Source organism: Lucilia sericata, unplaced genomic scaffold (assembly GCF_015586225.1).
Source record: "Lucilia sericata isolate MDLA Ls3-8-SP2 unplaced genomic scaffold, ASM1558622v1 Contig000043F_arrow, whole genome shotgun sequence".
NCBI classification, from domain to species: domain Eukaryota; kingdom Metazoa; phylum Arthropoda; class Insecta; order Diptera; family Calliphoridae; genus Lucilia; species Lucilia sericata.
This window is the reverse complement of record NW_023994081.1, coordinates 346,789-370,354: the sequence shown is the minus strand read 5'-3', so window position 1 is coordinate 370,354 and position 23,566 is coordinate 346,789. Positions and strand designations below refer to the sequence as shown.

The window sequence follows — 23,566 nt, the reverse complement described above, 5'->3', positions numbered from 1 at the left end:
TTTTTGAATACCGGGCGTAATTTTGGACCAAGTGGACTCAATTTTTTCTTGTTAGTTAGACAACAAAATTTCCAATAATATACAAAAAATTTCAGATCAATATCATTTACAGATCCAAAATATACGTTTTTTAATTTAAAAATTCGAAAAATTTTAGATTTTTGCCGTTTTTTTGCCAAAAATGTGTCTTAACTATTTTATTAATAAAATAAAATTTTCAAAGAAGATTTTTATATTTTCTGAAAGCGCTCGACGAGATCTTGAAAATACATGCTTGGACATACTACTTATCTCTTATAATATCCGAGTTATAGGCATTTAAAAATTTAGTGATACAAAATTTACCATACCTTGGTCCGCCTTTTTTTGAATACCGGGCGTAATTTTGGACCAAATGGACTCAATTTTTTCTTGTTAGTTAGACAAAATTTCCAATAATATACAAAAAATTTCAGATCAATATCATTTACAGATCCAAAAATATACGTTTTTTAATTTCAAAATTCAAAAATTTTATAGTTTTCTAAAAGGTATCCACCCACTTCTTGTTCTAAATAATCGTATTGATACTAAAGTGGCTCCGACAAAATTTGAGGACTCTAACTGTTTTATTTTGTCAGATATACTGATTTAATATTTTCATAATATGTAAGGTGACACGGTCACTATAGCCATTCCGCCCATTTTGTCAACAAATATTCATATAGATGTCAAAGTTGTCCGTAAAAAGTTTTAGAACTCTAACTGTTGCAGTTTCTGAAATAGACTAACTTTGTATGTGGGTGTGGCACTTCGCCTACTTGAAATTCTAAAACAAAAGGTAGCCTATAGTTCCTTCCGCACACACAGGAAGATACTGAGAATATTTCAGGAAAATCGCTACAGCCGTTTAGCAGTCTGTAAAGTTCAATCAAACATACAAACACACAACTCCCCATTGAAAGTCCGCCCGTTATACTCTAAATGTTCAGATGAATGTCAAAGTTCTTTAAGTAACATTTGAAGATTCTACCTCTAATAGTTTCTCACATATACGAATTTTTCTATTTAATTCATATGGGGGCTTGAAGCCCCCCCCAAGATGAATGTCCGCTTTCTTTCCTCCAAAGTGTTCAGATGAATATATAAGTTCTTCGAGCAAAATTTTAAGAATTTAGTTCTATTAGTTTCCCAGATAAACGATTTTTTGTATTTAATTAATATGGGAGCTGACGCTCCCCTCATGGCTAGTTCGCCAATTTATTACCCAAAATGATTAAATGGATGTGAAAGTTATACGTGTAAAATTTTAAGATTCTAACTGTAATAATTTCCACGATAAACGAAATTTTGTATTAAATTTATATGGGAGGTGCCAGATCCCCTAATGCTAGTCCGCCTACTTTTTGTCCTAAATAATCATATTGACACTAAAGTGGCTCCGACAAAACTTGAGGACTCTAACTGTTATATTATCTCAAATACACGGATTTGGTATTTTATTAATATGGGCGTGGCTCCTCACCCACTTTAAATTTCAAAACAAAAAATAGCCTATTACCTATTCCAGACATACAGAAATACGCTGTTTCAAGAAAATCGGTTCAGCGGTTTAGTAGACTATAACGTTAAAACATACAAACAAATACACATTAATTTTTATATATGTATATAGATAGAAGATAGATAGATAGATTTCCTTTAAATTTTACAATGTTCTCTACGATAATATTTTTAGATATTATTTATTTTTCACAATTATTTTAACATTTCGTTTGTTCAACACTTTATTTAATCAGATCTAGTACAGATAAACCATACAACTGATATAAAAATGGTGATGCCAAAATATTTTTAATAATAAACGTATTTTGCTTATATCTAAAACATTATATGGGTAAACACCTAATATTTAATGGTTTGAAAGTTTAAATGATTCTAAATATAATATGTTTACATAGTTATCATTATTTATTTGTTGTAATAATAATTATTTTGCAGAGAATCATTCTCAAGTTTATAATTGTTATAAACATGTAAATGTTTACAGTCTCTAAAATATTGATGATATTCAATAAAAATAACAATTGTTTGGTTATGGCAACAAAACATTGTTACAAAAAACATAGAACATAACCATGCCGAACCATGTTTTTTCTCTGCGTGTAGTTTTTAGCTAAGTCGGCATAACTTTTGTTTCCATAGCACAGTGGGGCAGAATGGAAATTTTTTGGAAATAAATCTGGCATTTCTAAACGGCTGATCCGATCGTGATAAAATTTGGCGTGAGCGTAGCCAAGGAGTATTCGAGTTTAAGTTTTGAAGATGAACCCCGCAGATGCCCCAGGGACGGTGTAGGTACGGTGTAGGGTACCTACGACATGTAAAATTTTTAAACTCGTGCCATTTTTTTATCCAAATTCAAAGATTTTTATATTTTCTGAAAGCGCTCGACGAGATCTTGAACATACTACTTATCTCTTATAATGTCCGAGTTATAGGCATTGAAAAATTTAGTGATACAAAATTTACCATACCTTGGTCCGCCTTTTTTTGAATACCGGGCGTAATTTTGCACCAAGTGGACTCAATTTCAGATCAATATCATTTACAGATCCAAAAATATACGTTTTTTAATTTAAAAATTCAAAAAATTTTAGATTTTTGCCGTTTTTTTGCCAAAAATGTGTCTTAACTCTTTTATTAATAAAATAAAATTTTCAAAGAAGATTTTTATATTTTCTGAAAGCGCTCGACGAGATCTTGAAAAAACATGCTTGGACATACTACTTATCTCTTATAATATCCGAGTTATAGGCATTTAAAAATTTTGTGATACAAAATTTACCATACCTTGGTCCGCCTTTTTTTGAATACCGGGCGTAATTTTGGACCAAATGGACTCAATTTTTTCTTGTTAGTTAGACAAAATTTCCAATAATATACAAAAAATTTCATATCAATATCATTTACAGATCCAAAAATATACGTTTTTTAATTTAAAAATTCAAAAAATTTTAGATTTTTGCCGTTTTTTTTTTGCCAAAAATGTGTCTTAACTCTTTTATTAATAAAATAAAATTTTCTTTAAGAACATATAACAATTTTATAGTTTTCTAAAAGGTATCCACCCACTTCTTGTTCTAAATAATCGTATTGATACTAAAGTGGCTCCGACAAAATTTGAGGACTCTAACTGTTTTATTTTGTCAGATATACTGATTTAATATTTTCATAATATGTAAGGTGACACGGTCACTATAGCCATTCCGCCCATTTTGTCAACAAATATTCATATAGATGTCAAAGTTGTCCGTAAAAAGTTTTAGAACTCTAACTGTTGCAGTTTCTGAAATAGACTAACTTTGTATGTGGGTGTGGCACTTCGCCTACTTGAAATTCTAAAACAAACGGTAGCCTATAGTTCCTTCCGCACACACAGGAAGATACTGAGAATATTTCAGGAAAATCGCTACAGCCGTTTAGCAGTCTGTAAAGTCCAATCAAACATACAAACACACAACTCCCCATTGAAAGTCCGCCCGTTATACTCTAAATGTTCAGATGAATGTCAAAGTTCTTTAAGTAACATTTGAAGATTCTACCTCTAATAGTTTCTCACATATACGAATTTTTCTATTTAATTCATATGGGGGCTTCAAGCCCCCCCCAAGATGAATGTCCGCTTTCTTTCCTCCAAAGTGTTCAGATGAATATATAAGTTCTTCGAGCAAAATTTTAAGAATTTAGTTCTATTAGTTTCCCGGATAAACGATTTTTTGTATTTAATTAATATGGGAGCTGACGCTCCCCTCATGGCTAGTTCGCCAATTTATTACCCAAAATGATTAAATGGATGTGAAAGTTATACGTGTAAAATTTTAAGATTCTAACTGTAATAATTTCCACGATAAACGAAATTTTGTATTTAATTTATATGGGAGGTGCCAGATCCCCTAATGCTAGTCCGCCTACTTTTTGTCCTAAATAATCATATTGACACTAAAGTGGCTCCGACAAAACTTGAGGACTCTAACTGTTATATTATCTCAAATACACGGATTTGGTATTTTATTAATATGGGCGTGGCTCCTCACCCACTTTAAATTTCAAAACAAAAAATAGCCTATTACCTATTCCAGACATACAGAAATACGCTGTTTCAAGAAAATCGGTTCAGCTGTTTAGTAGACTATAACGTTAAAACATACAAACAAATACACATTAATTTTTATATACGTATATAGATAGAAGATAGATAGATAGATTTCCTTTAAATTTTATAATGTTCTCTACGATAATATTTTTAGTTATTGAAGTTATTTTATTTTATAAAAAGGTTTATTTATTATAATAACTTCTTTGTACAAAATTTATTTGTTGAATGAAAAATTATAAAGACAAGTTTGAAAATAAAAAAATATAAAACTTGATTTAAAAACATAATAACATAAAGTAAATAATACAAGTTTTTAAAAGAAATAGAAGTATGTAGTGATACACTACATTACTCCCCCACCAGTAATAGAATTAAAAGAAAAATAACTTATTATTGAATTTGGAAGGTTGTGTTAGGTTTATTATTTGATAGTTGTGTTGATTTGTCAATATGTGCTGGTTTTAGTAGATCAATTGAGTGAGTTTTAATAACATTACCACATTGGATATTAAAAGTGTTTTTATTCTTTTGAATAACTTTAAAGGGTCCTTCATAAGGGCATTCTAAACTGTTCGGTCTAAGTATTTTAACAAAAACATATTCACAATTCCAAAGATCTTTAGGTATAAAACAATTATTACTATTACTATGATGAATAACTTTGCTTTGAACTGTATTAAAATGTGATCTTAATCTTTGGAGTAGTTCATCAAAAGTTGGAATATTATTATTTTTAACTACCATATCACCAGGTAGTCTCAATGTTTGACCATAAACTAATTCAGAAGGACAACATTTGAGTTCTTCCTTTATGGTTGATCGAATTCCCATCAAAATAATGGGTAATTGTTCAGACCAATTTTTCACATTGTTACTAGATTTAAAAGCAGTTTTTAATTGTCGATGAAAGCGTTCAATCATTCCATTCGCTTGCGGGTGATAACTGGATGTATGGATTTTATGTGTTCCTAAAAGCTTCGTTAAATCGTTAAATAATTTAGATGTAAATTGTGTTCCTTGGTCAACCGTAATTTTAAGTGGAACGCCAAATCTAGGGATATAATTGTATGCGAAAGTGTTTACTATTGTTTGGGCTGTAATGTCTTTAATTGGGTATGCTTCCGGCCATCTAGTGAATCTGTCAATTATTGTCAAAATATATTTATTTCCATTTGAAACTGGAAAAGGTCCGACGATGTCCATGTGTATGTGTTCGAACCTTGCTTGGGGAATATTTATTTTCTCAATGTCAGATTTGGTATATCTTTGGATCTTTGATTTTTGACAATCAATGCAATTAGAAGCCATAAAATTTATATCTTTTCGCATTGATGGCCAAAAATATTTACTTTGTATTAGTTTCCGTGTTGCACGAATTCCTGGGTGTGATATAGAATGTAAATTATGAAAAACTGTTTTTCTTAAAGAGAGTGGAACAAAGGGACGATTATTTTTATCTAAAATATCACACCATATTTTAAAATTATGTGATGGAATATCAACTTCTTTCAAATTATTTTTCGTTTTCTTATCACTTATAAGATTTTTTAATTCCTCATCTCCTTGTTGTTCTTTATAAAGTATTTCAAGGTTAATATTTTGGCTAGAAAAGGCAAAGATTTCAGGCGGTCTAGAAAGTGTATCGGCTACAATATTATCCTTTCCATTTATAAAACATATATTTGAAGTAAATTGGGCTATGTATTCTAAATGACGTGTTTGTCGTGGTGATCTTTCAGCTTTAGAATCCAACACATATGTAAGGGGTTTGTGATCAGTTAGAATTGAAAATTCTCTTCCCTCTAAGAAGTGTCTAAAGTGTTTTACGGATGAATAAATCGCTAAAAGTTCTCTGTCAAATGTAGAATATTTGCACTCAGTTGGAGTTGGAGCTGTTTTACGTTGTTGTAAAACAGCTCCAATGGCTAAATTAGAAGCATCTACAGCTAAAGTTAGGTAAGCGTTTTTATCAAAATGAGTAAGTAAAGTTTTCTCGGAAAATTTAACTTTCAGTAAATCAAAAGCTTTTTCAGCATCAACATTCCATACTAGTTCTTTGCTTTTCGTTTTAGAAGCTTTGGTTATTATTTCATGAAGAGGCGAAAGAAACTTGGCAACCATTGGTACATATCGATGATAATAATTTATCATTCCAATAAATTTTTGTAGTTTTGTTATCGAATTTGGTTTCTGATATGAAAGGATTGCATTAATTCTTGCATTGGATGGTTTTATACCCTCAGCCGAAATCTGATAACCTAAAAATTCGAGACTTGATACTCCAAAAATGCACTTTGATGATTTGATATTGAGACCATATTCGTCAAGTCGTTGGAAAACTAGTTTAAGATGTTTCAAGTGTTGTTCTTCATTTTCGCTAGCAATTAACATATCGTCTATATAAGTGAATACAAAATCTATATCAAAGAAAACTTCATCGATAAATCTTTGGAATGTTGTGCACTGTTTCTAAGACCGAAAGGCATTCTGGTAAATTCAAACATCCCAAAAGGTGTAGTAATGGCTGTTTTATGAATATCATCTGCAGCCATGGGAATTTGGTGATATGCTTTTACTAAATCAATTTTTGAGAAGATTCTCTTACCTCTAAAATCTGTTGTAAGATCTTGAATATGAGGTAAAGGATATCTATCTGGTATTGTAATGCAGTTTAATCTACGATAATCCCCACAAGGTCTCCAATCGTTTGGTTCCTTTTTTGGAACGAGATGTAGGGGTGAAGATATATATGAATGTGATGTTCTACAAATACCAGATTCTACCAAAAATTTGAATTCGGATTTTGCGATTTTAAATTTTAAAGGATCTAATCTGCGAGGTTTTGAAAAAGGAGGATTTCCTTTAATTTCAATTCTGTGAACTGTATTATGTTTAATTGGTTTCGAATAATCTGGTTCAGCAGTAATTGAAGGAAATTCTGTTAAAAGTTTCAAGTAAATGTCCTTAATTGGTAAGATTTTAAGTGAATGTATTTCTGAAATTCCTAATGAAGCAATAGTAGAAATATTTGTATTTAAATCTTTAATTAGTTTATTTTTTATATCTATAATAATACCGAATTTTTCAAAAAAATCGGCTCCTAATATAGGATGAGAAATATCAGCTAAAATGAAAATGAATTCGAAAGTTCGATGAAGACCTAAATCAAGTATCAATGATTTTGTTCCATATGTATTAATTATAGAACCGTTAGCTGCAGATAGTACTATATCTGAATTGTTTTTGAATTTACTATATTTAGATGCAGGAATTACCGAGACTGCTGCACCGGTATCAATTAAAAATCTTAAATTATTATGTTTATCAAAAATAAAGAGGCGACGTGATTGTTCATTTTGGGTCCCTTTATTCGTCGCTGCAATATTGGGATAATTTAGTTTAAATTTTTGGTGTTATTCTCAACGAAATTGCAAGGAGAAATGCATTTTGAAGCTTTGTTGCCAAATTTCTTATGGTACCAACAAAAGTTAAGATTTTTATAATTTCTTTGATTTCTATTTTTGCTATTTCTATGATTCCTTATTTCCGATACTTCAAGAGATAATTTATCTATATTTTCTGCTAAACTTGAGGTAATTTTAATCAAATTATTGAAGAGATCTGAAGATAATGTGGAAGTAGATGGACTAACAGAAGATATTTGAGTTTTATTTGACAATTCATACATTTTATCAGCTAAGGCTAATTTATCAGTTAAACATGTTAAAGTCGATGCTGTAAGATGCATTTGAATAGCAGATGGAAGCTTTCGCATCCACAATTTTGTTAAGAGATCATTATTTACCATCGAATTATTTATAGCAAGTTTCTTTAAATCATGGAAAAACTCAGATGGTTTCCTATCTCCAATATCAGATTCGTTGAGAAGTCATAGAAAAACGTTGAAGTATAATTGTTTTAATATATTCATATTTATTTTCTAAAGGTGGATTGTGAATAACATCTATCAATTTACTTAGAACTTCTTCAGATAATGAAATAACAACAAGTTGATATTTAGTTATGTCGTCTATAATGCCTTTAAAATTAAATGTTAATTCTGTTTGTATGAACCATGTTTCAGGACAAGAACTCCAAAATTGTGGTAATTTTATAGAAACTTGTGTTGGGTTATGGGTTTGAGTGTTTGTACTTGAAGTGCTATTAGAAAATGGAGTTGATTGAGCATCCTAAAATTCTGTATTATTTGTATTGTTGTTTTGTGTTGTATCTTGTTCTCTCATTGATCGTGTAATAACGATTTTGGAAATATGTAATGAATTACTGGTGAAGGGTTTACAAACAAGAACTTGTTCTATATAATGTTCACTATAATTGTGATAAAATTACTATTTATAACAACAATTAAATATGTATATAAACAAACGTACTTATTTATTAATATATACCTAATATTTATTCTTTATTTTGTAGACTGATTTAGTGATATCTTCTTAAATTGAATAATTTCTCTTGATAAACAATCTTGAATAGTTTGAGATCTTGAAGTTTTCTTGAATTGAACAATTTCTCTTGATGAAGTATTTTGAAGTTTAATGTTTGTTGAGTTATTAGATTCAAGTGGCAAAGATTTGATATATTTCGTTTTTTTTTTATTTATTGATCCAAGTACCACATACATATATAATTATAAAGCTGGGTTATTCACAATTGAATGCTGAATTTGTAATGATTGCTTGAGAATATTGTTATTTAATTTATATATTTTTGCATCTATTTAATTTTTGCGTTAATTTATTTTGTTTTTAATATTGGTTCGCTATTTATATTTCATATAATTATTTGCAGGATCGCCAATGAAGTTATTTTATTTTATAAAAAGGTTTATTTATTATAATAACTTCTTTGTACAAAATTTATTTGTTGAATGAAAAATTATAAAGACAAGTTTGAAAATAAAAAAATATAAAACTTGATTTAAAAACATAATAACATAAAGTAAATAATACAAGTTTTTAAAAGAAATAGAAGTATGTAGTGATACACTACAGATATTATTTATTTTTCACAATTATTTTAACATTTCGTTTGTTCAACACTTTATTTAATCAGATCTAGTACAGATAAACCATACAACTGATATAAAAATGGTGATGCCAAAATATTTTTAATAATAAACGTATTTTGCTTATATCTAAAACATTATATGGGTAAACACCTATTATTTAATGGTTTGAAAGTTTAAATGATTCTAAATATAATATGTTTACATAGTTATCATTATTTATTTGTTGTAATAATAATTATTTTGCAGAGAATCATTCTCAAGTTTATAATTGTTATAAACATGTAAATGTTTACAGTCTCTAAAATATTGATGATATTCAATAAAAATAACAATTGTTTGGTTATGGCAACAAAACATTGTTACAAAAAACATAGAACATAACCATGCCGAACCATGTTTTTTCTTTGCGTGTAGTTTTTAGCTAAGTCGACATAACTTTTGTTTCCATAGCACAGTGGGGCTGAATGGAAATTTTTTGGAAATAAATCTGGCATTTCTAAACGGCTGATCCGATCGTGATAAAATTTGGCGTGAGCGTAGCCAAGGAGTATTCGAGTTTAAGTTTTGAAGATGAACCCCGCAGATGCCCCAGGGACGGTGTAGGTACGGTGTAGGGTACCTATGACATGTAAAATTTTTAAACTCGTGCCATTTTTTTATCCAAATTCAAAGATTTTTATATTTTCTGAAAGCGCTCGACGAGATCTTGAACATACTACTTATCTCTTATAATGTCCGAGTTATAGGCATTGAAAAATTTAGTGATACAAAATTTACCATACCTTGGTCCGCCTTTTTTTGAATACCGGGCGTAATTTTGGACCAAGTGGACTCAATTTTTTCTTGTTAGTTAGACAACAAAATTTCCAATAATATACAAAAAATTTCAGATCAATATCATTTACAGATCCAAAAATATACGTTTTTTAATTTAAAAATTCGAAAAATTTTAGATTTTTGCCGTTTTTTTGCCAAAAATGTGTCTTAACTATTTTATTAATAAAATAAAATTTTCAAAGAAGATTTTTATATTTTCTGAAAGCGCTCGACGAGATCTTGAAAATACATGCTTGGACATACTACTTATCTCTTATAATATCCGAGTTATAGGCATTTAAAAATTTAGTGATACAAAATTTACCATACCTTGGTCCGCCTTTTTTTGAATACCGGGCGTAATTTTGGACCAAATGGACTCAATTTTTTCTTGTTAGTTAGACAAAATTTCCAATAATATACAAAAAATTTCAGATCAATATCATTTACAGATCCAAAAATATACGTTTTTTAATTTCAAAATTCAAAAATTTTATAGTTTTCTAAAAGGTATCCACCCACTTCTTGTTCTAAATAATCGTATTGATACTAAAGTGGCTCCGACAAAATTTGAGGACTCTAACTGTTTTATTTTGTCAGATATACTGATTTAATATTTTCATAATATGTAAGGTGACACGGTCACTATAGCCATTCCGCCCATTTTGTCAACAAATATTCATATAGATGTCAAAGTTGTCCGTAAAAAGTTTTAGAACTCTAACTGTTGCAGTTTCTGAAATAGACTAACTTTGTATGTGGGTGTGGCACTTCGCCTACTTGAAATTCTAAAACAAAAGGTAGCCTATAGTTCCTTCCGCACACACAGGAAGATACTGAGAATATTTCAGGAAAATCGCTACAGCCGTTTAGCAGTCTGTAAAGTCCAATCAAACATACAAACACACAACTCCCCATTGAAAGTCCGCCCGTTATACTCTAAATGTTCAGATGAATGTCAAAGTTCTTTAAGTTACATTTGAAGATTCTACCTCTAATAGTTTCTCACATATACGAATTTTTCTATTTAATTCATATGGGGGCTTGAAGCCCCCCCCCCCAAGATGAATGTCCGCTTTCTTTCCTCCAAAGTGTTCAGATGAATATATAAGTTCTTCGAGCAAAATTTTAAGAATTTAGTTCTATTAGTTTCCCAGATAAACGATTTTTTGTATTTAATTAATATGGGAGCTGACGCTCCCCTCATGGCTAGTTCGCCAATTTATTACCCAAAATGATTAAATGGATGTGAAAGTTATACGTGTAAAATTTTAAGATTCTAACTGTAATAATTTCCACGATAAACGAAATTTTGTATTTAATTTATATGGGAGGTGCCAGATCCCCTAATGCTAGTCCGCCTACTTTTTGTCCTAAATAATCATATTGACACTAAAGTGGCTCCGACAAAACTTGAGGACTCTAACTGTTATATTATCTCAAATACACGGATTTGGTATTTTATTAATATGGGCGTGGCTCCTCACCCACTTTAAATTTCAAAACAAAAAATAGCCTATTACCTATTCCAGACATACAGAAATACGCTGTTTCAAGAAAATCGGTTCAGCGGTTTAGTAGACTATAACGTTAAAACATACAAACAAATACACATTAATTTTTATATATGTATATAGATAGAAGATAGATAGATAGATTTCCTTTAAATTTTATAATGTTCTCTACGATAATATTTTTAGATATTATTTATTTTTCACAATTATTTTAACATTTCGTTTGTTCAACACTTTATTTAATCAGATCTAGTACAGATAAACCATACAACTGATATAAAAATGGTGATGCCAAAATATTTTTAATAATAAACGTATTTTGCTTATATCTAAAACATTATATGGGTAAACACCTAATATTTAATGGTTTGAAAGTTTAAATGATTCTAAATATAATATGTTTACATAGTTATCATTATTTATTTGTTGTAATAATAATTATTTTGCAGAGAATCATTCTCAAGTTTATAATTGTTATAAACATGTAAATGTTTACAGTCTCTAAAATATTGATGATATTCAATAAAAATAACAATTGTTTGGTTATGGCAACAAAACATTGTTACAAAAAACATAGAATATAACCATGCCGAACCATGTTTTTTCTCTGCGTGTAGTTTTTAGCTAAGTCGGCATAACTTTTGTTTCCATAGCACAGTGGGGCAGAATGGAAATTTTTTGGAAATAAATCTGGCATTTCTAAACGGCTGATCCGATCGTGATAAAATTTGGCGTGAGCGTAGCCAAGGAGTATTCGAGTTTAAGTTTTGAAGATGAACCCCGCAGATGCCCCAGGGACGGTGTAGGTACGGTGTAGGGTACCTACGACATGTAAAATTTTTAAACTCGTGCCATTTTTTTATCCAAATACAAAGATTTTTATATTTTCTGAAAGCGCTCGACGAGATCTTGAACATACTACTTATCTCTTATAATGTCCGAGTTATAGGCATTGAAAAATTTAGTGATACAAAATTTACCATACCTTGGTCCGCCTTTTTTTGAATACCGGGCGTAATTTTGGACCAAGTGGACTCAATTTTTTCTTCTTAGTTAGACAGCAAAATTTCCAATAATATACAAAAAATTTCAGATCAATATCATTTACAGATCCAAAAATATACGTTTTTTAATTTAAAAATTCAAAAAATTTTAGATTTTTGCCGTTTTTTTGCCAAAAATGTGTCTTAACTCTTTTATTAATAAAATAAAATTTTCAAAGAAGATTTTTATATTTTCTGAAAGCGCTCGACGAGATCTTGAAAAAACATGCTTGGACATACTACTTATCTCTTATAATATCCGAGTTATAGGCATTTAAAAATTTAGTGATACAAAATTTACCATACCTTGGTCCGCCTTTTTTTGAATACCGGGCGTAATTTTGGACCAAATGGACTCAATTTTTTCTTGTTAGTTAGACAAAATTTCCAATAATATACAAAAAATTTCAGATCAATATCATTTACAAATCCAAAAATATACGTTTTTTAATTTAAATATTAAAAAAATTTTAGATTTTTGCCGTTTTTTTGCCAAAAATGTGTCTTAACTCTTTTATTAATAAAATAAAATTTTCTTTAAGAACATATAACAATTTTATAGTTTTCTAAAAGGTATCTTTACGCAGAACGCTTTTGCGTAAAAAACTTGTCCTATTTTTGAAAATGTTGCCACTGCGTCCTTCCGAATATGACCTATTTTTTATCAAAACTTTAACTTTGGGCGACATGTTCTAAAATCCCAAAGCTAGGATCAGAAAACTGAAAGCAGTTTTGGAAACCTCAATATGTTTTCTATTTACTCCAAAAGTATTTTCCCAGCCATGAAAGAAATGTGGACCCTATGGGCAAAAAAGTAAAAAATCCCATTTTTGAGATTTTCATTCCTATTTTTGGGAATTGCGGGATGCCCTTTGACCTTTTCAATTTTTGCATTGACATAACAAAAGCATCGATTCTTAAATATCAAAGTTTATTTATAAGGAAGCATTCCTTTTTGGCAATGATTTGATGGTGGGTATACAAGATTCGGCACAGCCGAATATAACACTCTTACTTGTTGTGTTTAATGTTGACAAAAGTAAACAAGTAAGAGTGTTATATTCGGCTGTGCCGAATCTTGTATACCCACCATCAAATCATTGCCAAAAAGGAATGCTTCCTTATAAATAAACTTTGATATTTAAGAATCGATGCTTTTGTTATTATCAAAACAATTTTCTCATTTATTACATCTATGTATGTATAGGGAAATTTTTGTCGAATTTTGTCGCTGTCGTTGTATTTTTAAGGTAGCAAAAAGCGTTAAAGTTATTTTCTGAGGGGACGCTTGGTCAATTATGGACCGATACTCGTCAAATTTTCTATAACGATTTTAGTTTAGGCTAGTAATGAGCCTTAAAGTCATTTTCCGAAGGGGACCGTATATGAGGGTAGGATAAATTATGGACCGATCGTTATAAAATTTTACAAAGCGATTTAGGTTTCTATAGAATAAGTTTATGTCGAATTTCATCGCTATAGATGCTTCTTTTAGACAACTATGAACCTTAAAGCCATTTTCTGAAGGGGACCTTATATGGGGAGTAGGGTCAATTATGGACCGATCCTTATAAAATTTTACAATGATATTAAAGTTTCTGTAAAATATGTTCGTGTCGAATTTCTATAGATGCTTATTTTAGACCATTCTGAGCGTTAAAGTATTTTTCTGAAGGGGACCTTATATGGGGAGTAGGGTCAATTATGAACCGATCCATATACAATTTTACAAAGCGATTTAGGTTCCTATGAAATATGTTCATCTCGAATTTCATCGCTATAGATGCTTCTTTTGGACAGTTATGAGCGTTAAAGCCATTTTCTGAAGGGGACCTTATATGGGGGGTAGGGTCAATTATGGACCGATCCTTATAAAATTTTACAATGATATAAAGGTTCCTAAAAAATATGTTTATGTCCAATTTCATCGCTATAGATGCTTTTTTTAGTCAGTTATGAGCGTTAATGTCATTTTCTCAGCGAGACCTTATATGTGGGATATGGTCAATTATGGACCGATTCTTATAAAATTTTACAATGATATTAAGGTTCCAAAAAAATATGTTTAAGTCGAATTTCATCGCTATAGCTGCTTCTTAGTCAGTTATGAGCGTTAATGTCATTTTCTGAGGGGGACCTTATATGGGGGATAGGGTCAATTATGGACCGACCCTTTTAAAATTTTACAATGATATTAAGATTCCTATAAAATATGTTTATGTCGATTTTCATCGCTATAGCTGCTTTTTTTAATCAGTTATGAGCGTTAATGTCATTTTCTGAGGAGGACCTTATATGGGGGATAGGGTCAATTATAGACCGATCCTTATAAAATTTTACAATGATATTAAGGTTCCTAAAAAATATGTATATGTCGAATTTCATCGCTATGGCTGCTTTTTTTAATCAGTTATGAGCGTTAAAGTCATTTTCTGAGGGGGACCTTATATGGGGGATAGGGTCAATTATGGACCGATCCTTATAAAATTTTACAATGATATTATGTCGAATTCCATTGCTATAGCTGCTTTTTTTAGTCAGTTATGAGCGTTAATGTCATTTTCTGAGGGGGACCTTGTATGGGGGATAGGGTCAATTATGAACCGATCCTTATAAAATTTTACAATGATACTAAGATTCCTAAAAAATATGTTTATGACGAATTTCATCGCTATAGCTGCTTCTTTTAGTCAGTTATGAGCGTTAATGTCATTTTCTGAGGGGGACCTTATATGGGGGCTAGGGGAAATCGTGGACCGATATTGCCCATTTTCAATACCAAACAAACTGCATCAATATAAAATATTTGTGCAAAATTTCAGCACGCTAGCTGCTTCCGTTTGGACTCTATCGTGTTTTCAACAGACGGACAGACAGACGGACGGACATGGCTAGATCGTCTTAGAATTTAATGAGGATCCAGAATATATATACTTTTATGGGTCTTAGATGAATATTTCGATGTGTTGCAAACGGAATGACAAAAACAATATACCCCCCATCTTTTTTGATGGTGGGTATAAAAATAGTTTAGATTTTTAGAACAAGTATAAATCAATGAAATTCAATTATGAGATGTTTAATCAATCATTAAAAAATATAAAATATAGAAATTGATGAAATAACACAAAGAATTATTAAAAAAAAACGCACTCCCAAAGGAGAGCGACTTGTATCTAAGCAAAAACCATTGAAGTTCTCATTTATCTTCTCCAAAGTCCATATACGAACTTAAAAGGAGAGCGACTTGTATCTAAGCAAAAACCATTGAAGTCCTCACTTATCTTCTCCAAAGTCCATATACGAACTTAAAAGAATACTATGTTTAAATTTAGACCTCTAAACAGACCTTAGGTTGCTTGGAAACAATATAAAGTAAACTATCGTGTGGTACGGGAAAAATACTTAATTTAGATATTTACAAATAGAGGCGGTTCTCATCACCTAAGGTCCACAAAAGCAATATTTTTCAGCTAATACATACACTTATATATAGTTAGAACCCAAATCAAGAATAACTATCCAGATCCAACTACGCCTACTGTATTTTATTCATAAAATAAAGTATTCAAAATATAAGGTAGAAAATCAAGATTTTAGCATCTAATAGTTCTATAGTGGTATACGGTGATATTCCCATACTTAGAGTGGCTAGGATGGTATACAATTCTAGCTAGGATGGTATACAATTCTATTATACAATTCTAAATAAAATTCACACAGTACTCCCCAAATAGATGGGATTTTCGTAATGTAGTTTTTATTTATCAATACAAAATGACTAAAAACCCAGATTATTTTGTTATAATATGTAGTTTTATACCCCACTAAACATTTTATCTAGGTCCAAATCCATTGATTTTCTAGTATATAATGTATCCTTTTCAAAATTACTTATTATTTTCGAAATAAAATCAAAGAAACGATAGATTTCATGTTAAGTCAAATATTGATAAATTCTTATAGGTATATAGGATAATAAATCGGTTAAAGAAATGTCCAAATTTAGTCGTACCACTACTTAAATATCTAAAAAATTTTATTTTAATATACAGGAGTAATAAAAATGTAAAATTGTATAAACATATACAGCAATATTAAAAAAATAAACAAAAAAACCTAAAAAGCAAAATACTTTGTTGACCTAAAAAATTAACAATACGTTCACATTTTATAAAAAAATCTCGTTAGTTAATATCACGATTTTACTTTTTTTGGTAGAGAATTAAAATATAAGATATTCTTTAAAAAACACAACAAACAAATTGCTTAACTTTGAAAAAAAAAGATAATTGTTCAGACAAAGTTTTTTCTTAAAATTTATAAAATTTTACATAGGCAAATTACTTAATTGATTCACTGTATATTTATACCCTACACCACTTCAGTGGGGATGGTATATTGGGTTTGTGCTGATGTTTGTAACGCACAATAATATAGGTCCTATACCCACCTTAAAGTATACCAATCGGCTCAGAATCATTTTCTGAGTCGATTTAGCTATGTCCGTCCGTCTGTCCGTCCGTTCGTCTGTCTGTCCGTCCATGAAAACCTTGTAATCAAACTATAGGTCGCAATTTTGAAGATAATTCAATGAAATTTGGTACATGATCTTCTATTGTCCCAGGGACGAAACCTATTGAAAATGGTTAAGATCGTTCCATTATTTCGCCTAGCCCCCATACAACTGAACCCCCCCAATAGGGCTTGTAAACCTTGTAATCAAACTACAAGTCGCAATTTTGGAAATAACTCAATGAAATTTGGCACATGATCTTTTATGGTACCGTAGATGCAGCATATTGAAAATGGTTAATATCGGTCCATTATTTCACCTAGCCCCCATACAACTGAACCCCCGAATAGGGCTTTTAAACTTTGTAATCAAACTACAGGTCGCAAATTTGGAGATAATTCAATGAAATTTGGGACATGATCTTTTATGGTACCGTAGACAAAGTTTATTGATAATGGTTAACATCGGTCCTTTATTTCACCTAGCCTCCATACGACTGAACCCCCTGAATAGGGCTTTTAAACTTTGTAATCAAACTACAGGTCGCAATTTTGGAGATAATTCAATGAAATTTGGCACATGGTCTTTTATGGTGCCGTAGACAAAGTCTATTGAAAATGGTTAACATCGGTCCATTATTTCACCTAGCCCCCATACGACTGAACCCCCGAATAGGGCTTTTAAACTTTGTAATCAAACTACAGGTCGCATTTTTGGAGATAATTCAATGAAATTTGGCACATGATCTTTTATGGTACCGTAAACGAAGCCTGTTGAAAATGGTTTACATCGGTCCATTATTTCACCTAGCCCCCATACAACTGAACCCGCCGAATAGGGCTTTTAAGTTCATAATTATGTTTAATATACTCATATCTCGACAAAAAGCTGCAAAAGCCAAGTTCTATACAAGATTTGATGACCCTCACGAATTCCATAATAATAGGTCCTCATATGACCCTAGCCCCTATGAAAAGCCCCCATCAAAATTTCACTTAAATGTCCACAATTTTATTCAACAATAAACGACTTAAGTATGTATGTCTGAGGCAAGGTACAATTCAATTTAAATGCTTTATTATGGCAAATAAATCACATTATATTTTTGTCAAAGGTGTAGGGTATTATATGGTCGGCCTCGCCCGACTATAATTTCTTACTTGTTTATAATTGTTGTTTCAGAGTCAGGAGAAAATTGCATCTTGACAAAATCTTCAAATGTGCGCCATCTTTTTTCTTTTATAAAAAAAAAAATATGAAAATTTTTTTCCTAACAATCCACTATAGTTCAAACTACCAGTTTTCCTGTGCGAAATTCAAATTTTGGAACAGTGAATATAATTTGTTTTTGATATCATCCTATTACCAATACACCAATATATTCAAATTCGCAATAAATTTTTGCGAAATGCTAAACACTGTTCTACTGAACGCAGTCAAAGTCATCATTTCAAAATAATTAAAAATTTCTTTTGTAGAGTCTACATTTTATCATTATTTTTAAACGTTAATTCTGGAAAGTGTGTAAATAATTTTCAATAACTGCCAAATGGATAGCACTTAGAGGTGTCAGTAGTTTATGTATATTCTTGTAAATGGTTGGAAATAATATTCCTTCACTTCGAAAAAGACAATATTTAAAATAACCTTGAAAAAATTTAATTTGATTTTAAAATTTTAACTTCATGAAAGCATTTAAGAAAATGTTAATATTTGTTAAAGCTGAAATAAGGGACACGCCCACCTAAATCGTAAAATATATTGAAAATTGGAATATATGTGTTTGGTAGCACTATTAACAAAAATCCTGAATTTCAAGAAAATCTGTGCAAGGACACTCCCACCTCCCATATAACCTAAATCGTAAAAACATGTTACTACATTTTTTATCAAAATGTATAGAAATTTGGAATATATGTGTTTGATAGTACTATTAACAAAAATCCTGAATTGCAAAATAATCGGTACAAGGGCACTCCCACCCCATACAACCTATATCGTAAAAACGTTTTTTTTTTTCATTAGTTTACACTTGTGTATAAATGTTGTTGGTAATTTTAATTAAAAAAGCTCGTATAACTTTACGTCTGTTTTTCATATGTTTTTATACCCTACACCACTTTAGAAGGGAGGGTATATTGGATTTGTGCTGATGTTTGTAACGCACAATAATATTGGTCCTATACCCACCTTAAAGTATACCAATCGGCTTAGAATCATTTTCTGAGTCGATTTAGCTATGTCCGTCCGTCCGTCTGTCCGTCCATGTAAACCTTTTAATCAAACTACAGGTCGCAATTTTGAAGATAATTCAATGAAATTTGGCACATGATCTTCTATTGGCCCAGGGACGAAGCCTATTGAAAATGGTTAATATTGGTCCATTATTTCACCTAGCCCCCATACAACTGAGCCCCCGAATAGGGCTTGTAAACCTTGTAATCAAACTACAGGTCTCAATTTTGAAGATAATTCAATGAAATTTGGCACATGATCTTCTATTGTCATAGAGACGAAGCCTATTGAAAATGGTTAACATCGGTCCATTTTCTCATCTAGCCCCCATACAACTGAACCCCCGAATAGGGCTTGTAAACCTTGTAATCAAACTACAGGTCGCAATTTTGAAGATAATTCAATGAAATTTGGCACATGATCTTCTATGGTACCGGAGACGAAGCTTATTGAAAATGGTTAACATCGGTCCATTATTTCACCTAGACCCCATACAACTGAAAACAACGAATAGGGATTTTAAGTTTATAATTATGTTTAATATACTCGTATCTCGACAAAAAGCTGCAAAACCAAGTTCTATACTAGCCTTGATGACTCGCATGAATTTTGTAATTATAGGGTTTCATTTGACCATAGCCCCTATACAAATCCCCCTTCAAAATTTGACTTAAATGTCCACAACCTTATTCAACAATAAATGGCTTAAGTATATGTATTTGACACAAGTCAACTTAAATGCTTTATTATGAAAACTAAATCACATTTTATTTTTGTAACAGGTGTAGGGTATTATATGGTCGGCCTCGCCCGACTATAATTTCTTACTTGTTTTATTTCATATTCAATGTCAAACTATCATTCTCATGTGAATGCCCAATTTTAAAGAAGATAAAACAGAAGAAGAATAATTTCATAAAGTAAACATTTAAAAAAGTGCTTTAAAGTGAAATAAAATGAAAAATAATTCATATTGGTGCCATAATTAATTTAGTTTTTCAATTTAATTGTATTTTTATAAATATTGAAGATGTTTTTCATTCTTTTTACAACATGGCTTTTTACAATACAATTGGCTGTTCACAAGCAGATATCGGAATTATGTATTTTAATAAACGATACAAAATACAAAGACCAGTTGTGCATTGAACAATTGAACATTGAAATATATCCGTCTGATTAACGTGCTTTTTACTAAATTTTTCATCAGAATGTGTTAAAAATTGACATATGTTATAGTGAATGTACTACAAAACTTTAAGCAAAATGTTGTTCTAATAGCTTCAAGGATTCCTTATACTCCGATATATCCTTTTAATTAACGGACTATAAAACTTTAAATATTTTAAACATTAGCTGAAACTGTTTTTCACTTATTTTAAATGTGTACATATAATTTTACTGAAAAATTACTATAAATAAAAACATAAATAATTAATGAAACATTTATAATTATTTAATAATAATAAAAACATATATCGAGACTATATCTAAAATAATACAGGTTTTCAGTAGAGCAAAACACAGTGTTTATTTCGCTAGTTCGTGAAGATTTTTTAACATTTTCTTCTACAATATATTCCAAATCGTTAAATGAAAAGAATTTAAAATTTTGCATTATTTGCAAATTTATTCACAAATTTATATCAGATAGAGCTTTTCTTCTACGAAATTTTGTTTTTCATAGAAATATAATTTTTTTTATTTGATTTAATATCAATATATATATATAAATACTATCAATAAATGTATTAAATTTTATGCAATTTAATGAAATAATAGAAACCAAATTTTTGAAAAAGCAACAGATTATAAGGTTTTGGTCCAAAATCAATGTTATATGGTTAAATACGGTAATAAAATTAATCAATCAAAATTAAAAAATCAAATTGGGCGATATCTCGAAAACTATTAAATATTTTGACGGATTTGTGTCCAGCAGGTTCAAATTAGTAAAAACACTTATTTTGCGACAGAAAATTATAGAGTTTTACATTCAGAATTTTTCTTTTTATACCCTACACCACTTCAGTGGGGAGGGTATATTGGGTTTGTGCTGATGTTTGTAACGCACAATAATATTGGTCCTATACCCACCTTAAAGTATACCAATCGGCTCAGAATCATTTTCTGAGTCGATTTAGCTATGTCCGTCCGTCTGTCCGTCCATGTAAACCTTGTAATCAAACTACAGGTCGCAATTTTGAAGATAATTCAATGAAATTTTGTACATGATCTTCTATTGTGCCAGGGATGAAGCCTATTGGTTAAGATCGTTCCATTATTTCACCTAGCCCCCATACAACTGAACCCCCCAATTAGGGTTGCCAGATTCCGATTCGCAAAAAGCTGGACATCGGGTTTTAAAAAGCTGGACAAAACAAAAAAAGCTGGACATAAAAAAATACTGAGAAAATGTTAATTTTGGTTTTGTGTAAATAATTTCACAGTGATACACCAAAAAATGCAGAGGTTCTCATATACCAATTCCGTTTTGTTATAGTCCATATAGTACGAATATATTTTTAGTTTTCCCCGATCACTTCGTTAACTTAGCGTTTAAGAGCAAAAGATGTGAAAAAGCTCCATTTTTGAAGTTTTAAATTTTTAAAATATGTCTTTTCGCGTACTTTCCTGTAACAAATATCCAGTAACTTTATGATAGAGAGTAATTTTTAATGACCTCTCAATCAAAAAAATATCCAAAAAAGTACGCGAAAGCCAATTTTTTAAAAAATGTGCAAGTTTTTGTTTATAAACAAAATCTCAATCGCTAACAAAACACTAAAAAACAAATAATTGAAACTTTAATTTTTCCTATAAATAAATAGATATTTAAATTTAACAAAACATGCAGTATCATTAAAAATATATTATTGTTTTAAAACTTTATGATACAAACATATTATTAAAATAAAAATTTACACAAAATCGCTAAGAGAAAGACAAACTAAATATTTTAAAAACGCTAGATTTACAATATTTGTTATGATTTTTCACAACAAATAAACTCTTTTAAAACCTAATTTATGATAAATAAAATTAAAATAAATCTAATTACAAATAATTTTTTTAATATTCGTGTGTAATTAATTTGTATATTTCTTAAAAAAAAAATTCAAATTTACCAAATTTTCGATTTCTTTGGGTTTTTTACATATTCATAAATCAAACATATGTTGTGAATATAAGTTGGATATTTTTTACTGGGGAAAAATATCTAAAATATCAACGAACTGTAATTTTTATCGCTCTCTTACTCTCTCGTTGCAAGTTTTCAAAACAGGGATGTCAAATTTGCTACGATGGTACTTTTTTTGATACCGTGATACTCCCGAGTCTTATTTGATACTCTCAGGCCAATATCTCAACCTCCGGTTATCGTTTACCAGGTGGATATACTGCCGGTTAAAATAATTTTTGTATGTAAAATGTCAATTTATCGTTATGATAAAACATAATCAGACAATGAGAAAATGGGGTCAAAGTATCTTTAAAAGTTCAAATTTGAAATTCTAAGAATGTTTTGAAATCTAGTTTTAAAAGCCACTTTTTAGAAGTATGTTTTGCAAATAACCAATGCAGCTCATTTCGAATTTTTATCTTGATTGACATTATATGAATATTAATCTAACTAAATTCCATTGTTAATATTATATGAAAAAATTACCAAAACTTTCAATTGTGAAAAAATATTTGACTTTAAAACTAATTATTTCCAAATGATAGAAGCTCGAAGGACTCAATTTCTATCTAATATAAAACGATATGTTTTGAAATTAAGAATTCAACCATAGATAATAAGAGAAATTTTTGGTGAAAATTATTTGGACTTTAAAGCAAATTATTGTTTCATGTCATGGATGGTCTTATGTATGGTCTCATGTGTAGAATTTGATATGACTATTGATTTTTTAACAAATGAACACCTATGTACATCGAATTTTAATTTAATAACACATATGTATATTTGGGTGGCCCCAAAATGGAAATTGCTGATGTTCCCACCGAAAATGAAAATTTAGTTCATTCTAAGATTCCATTTCTCAAAATTTTTGTCCCGACGTCAATATTTGGTGAGCTGGATCAAAGGATAAAAAGGTCCTTTTTAGGGTTTTTATGTTATTTTTTCATATTTTTGACAAATAAACCATATCCAAATTTTGGTTCATATGAAAGGTCCTTGGGAGACGATTTCAATGACATACACAAATTTGTATACAACACCAAAATGATTACAAATGTCGTAATTTTTCGCATACGCGTAATTTCATT

At 30.1% G+C, this 23,566-nt stretch overlaps 1 pseudogene; it reads left to right on the top strand.

Annotated features, from left to right (window-relative positions):
• Nucleotides 1-6,771: 6,771 nt before the first annotated feature.
• Nucleotides 6,772-23,566, top strand: part of LOC119614636 — a 97,692-nt pseudogene continuing 80,897 nt past the window's right edge.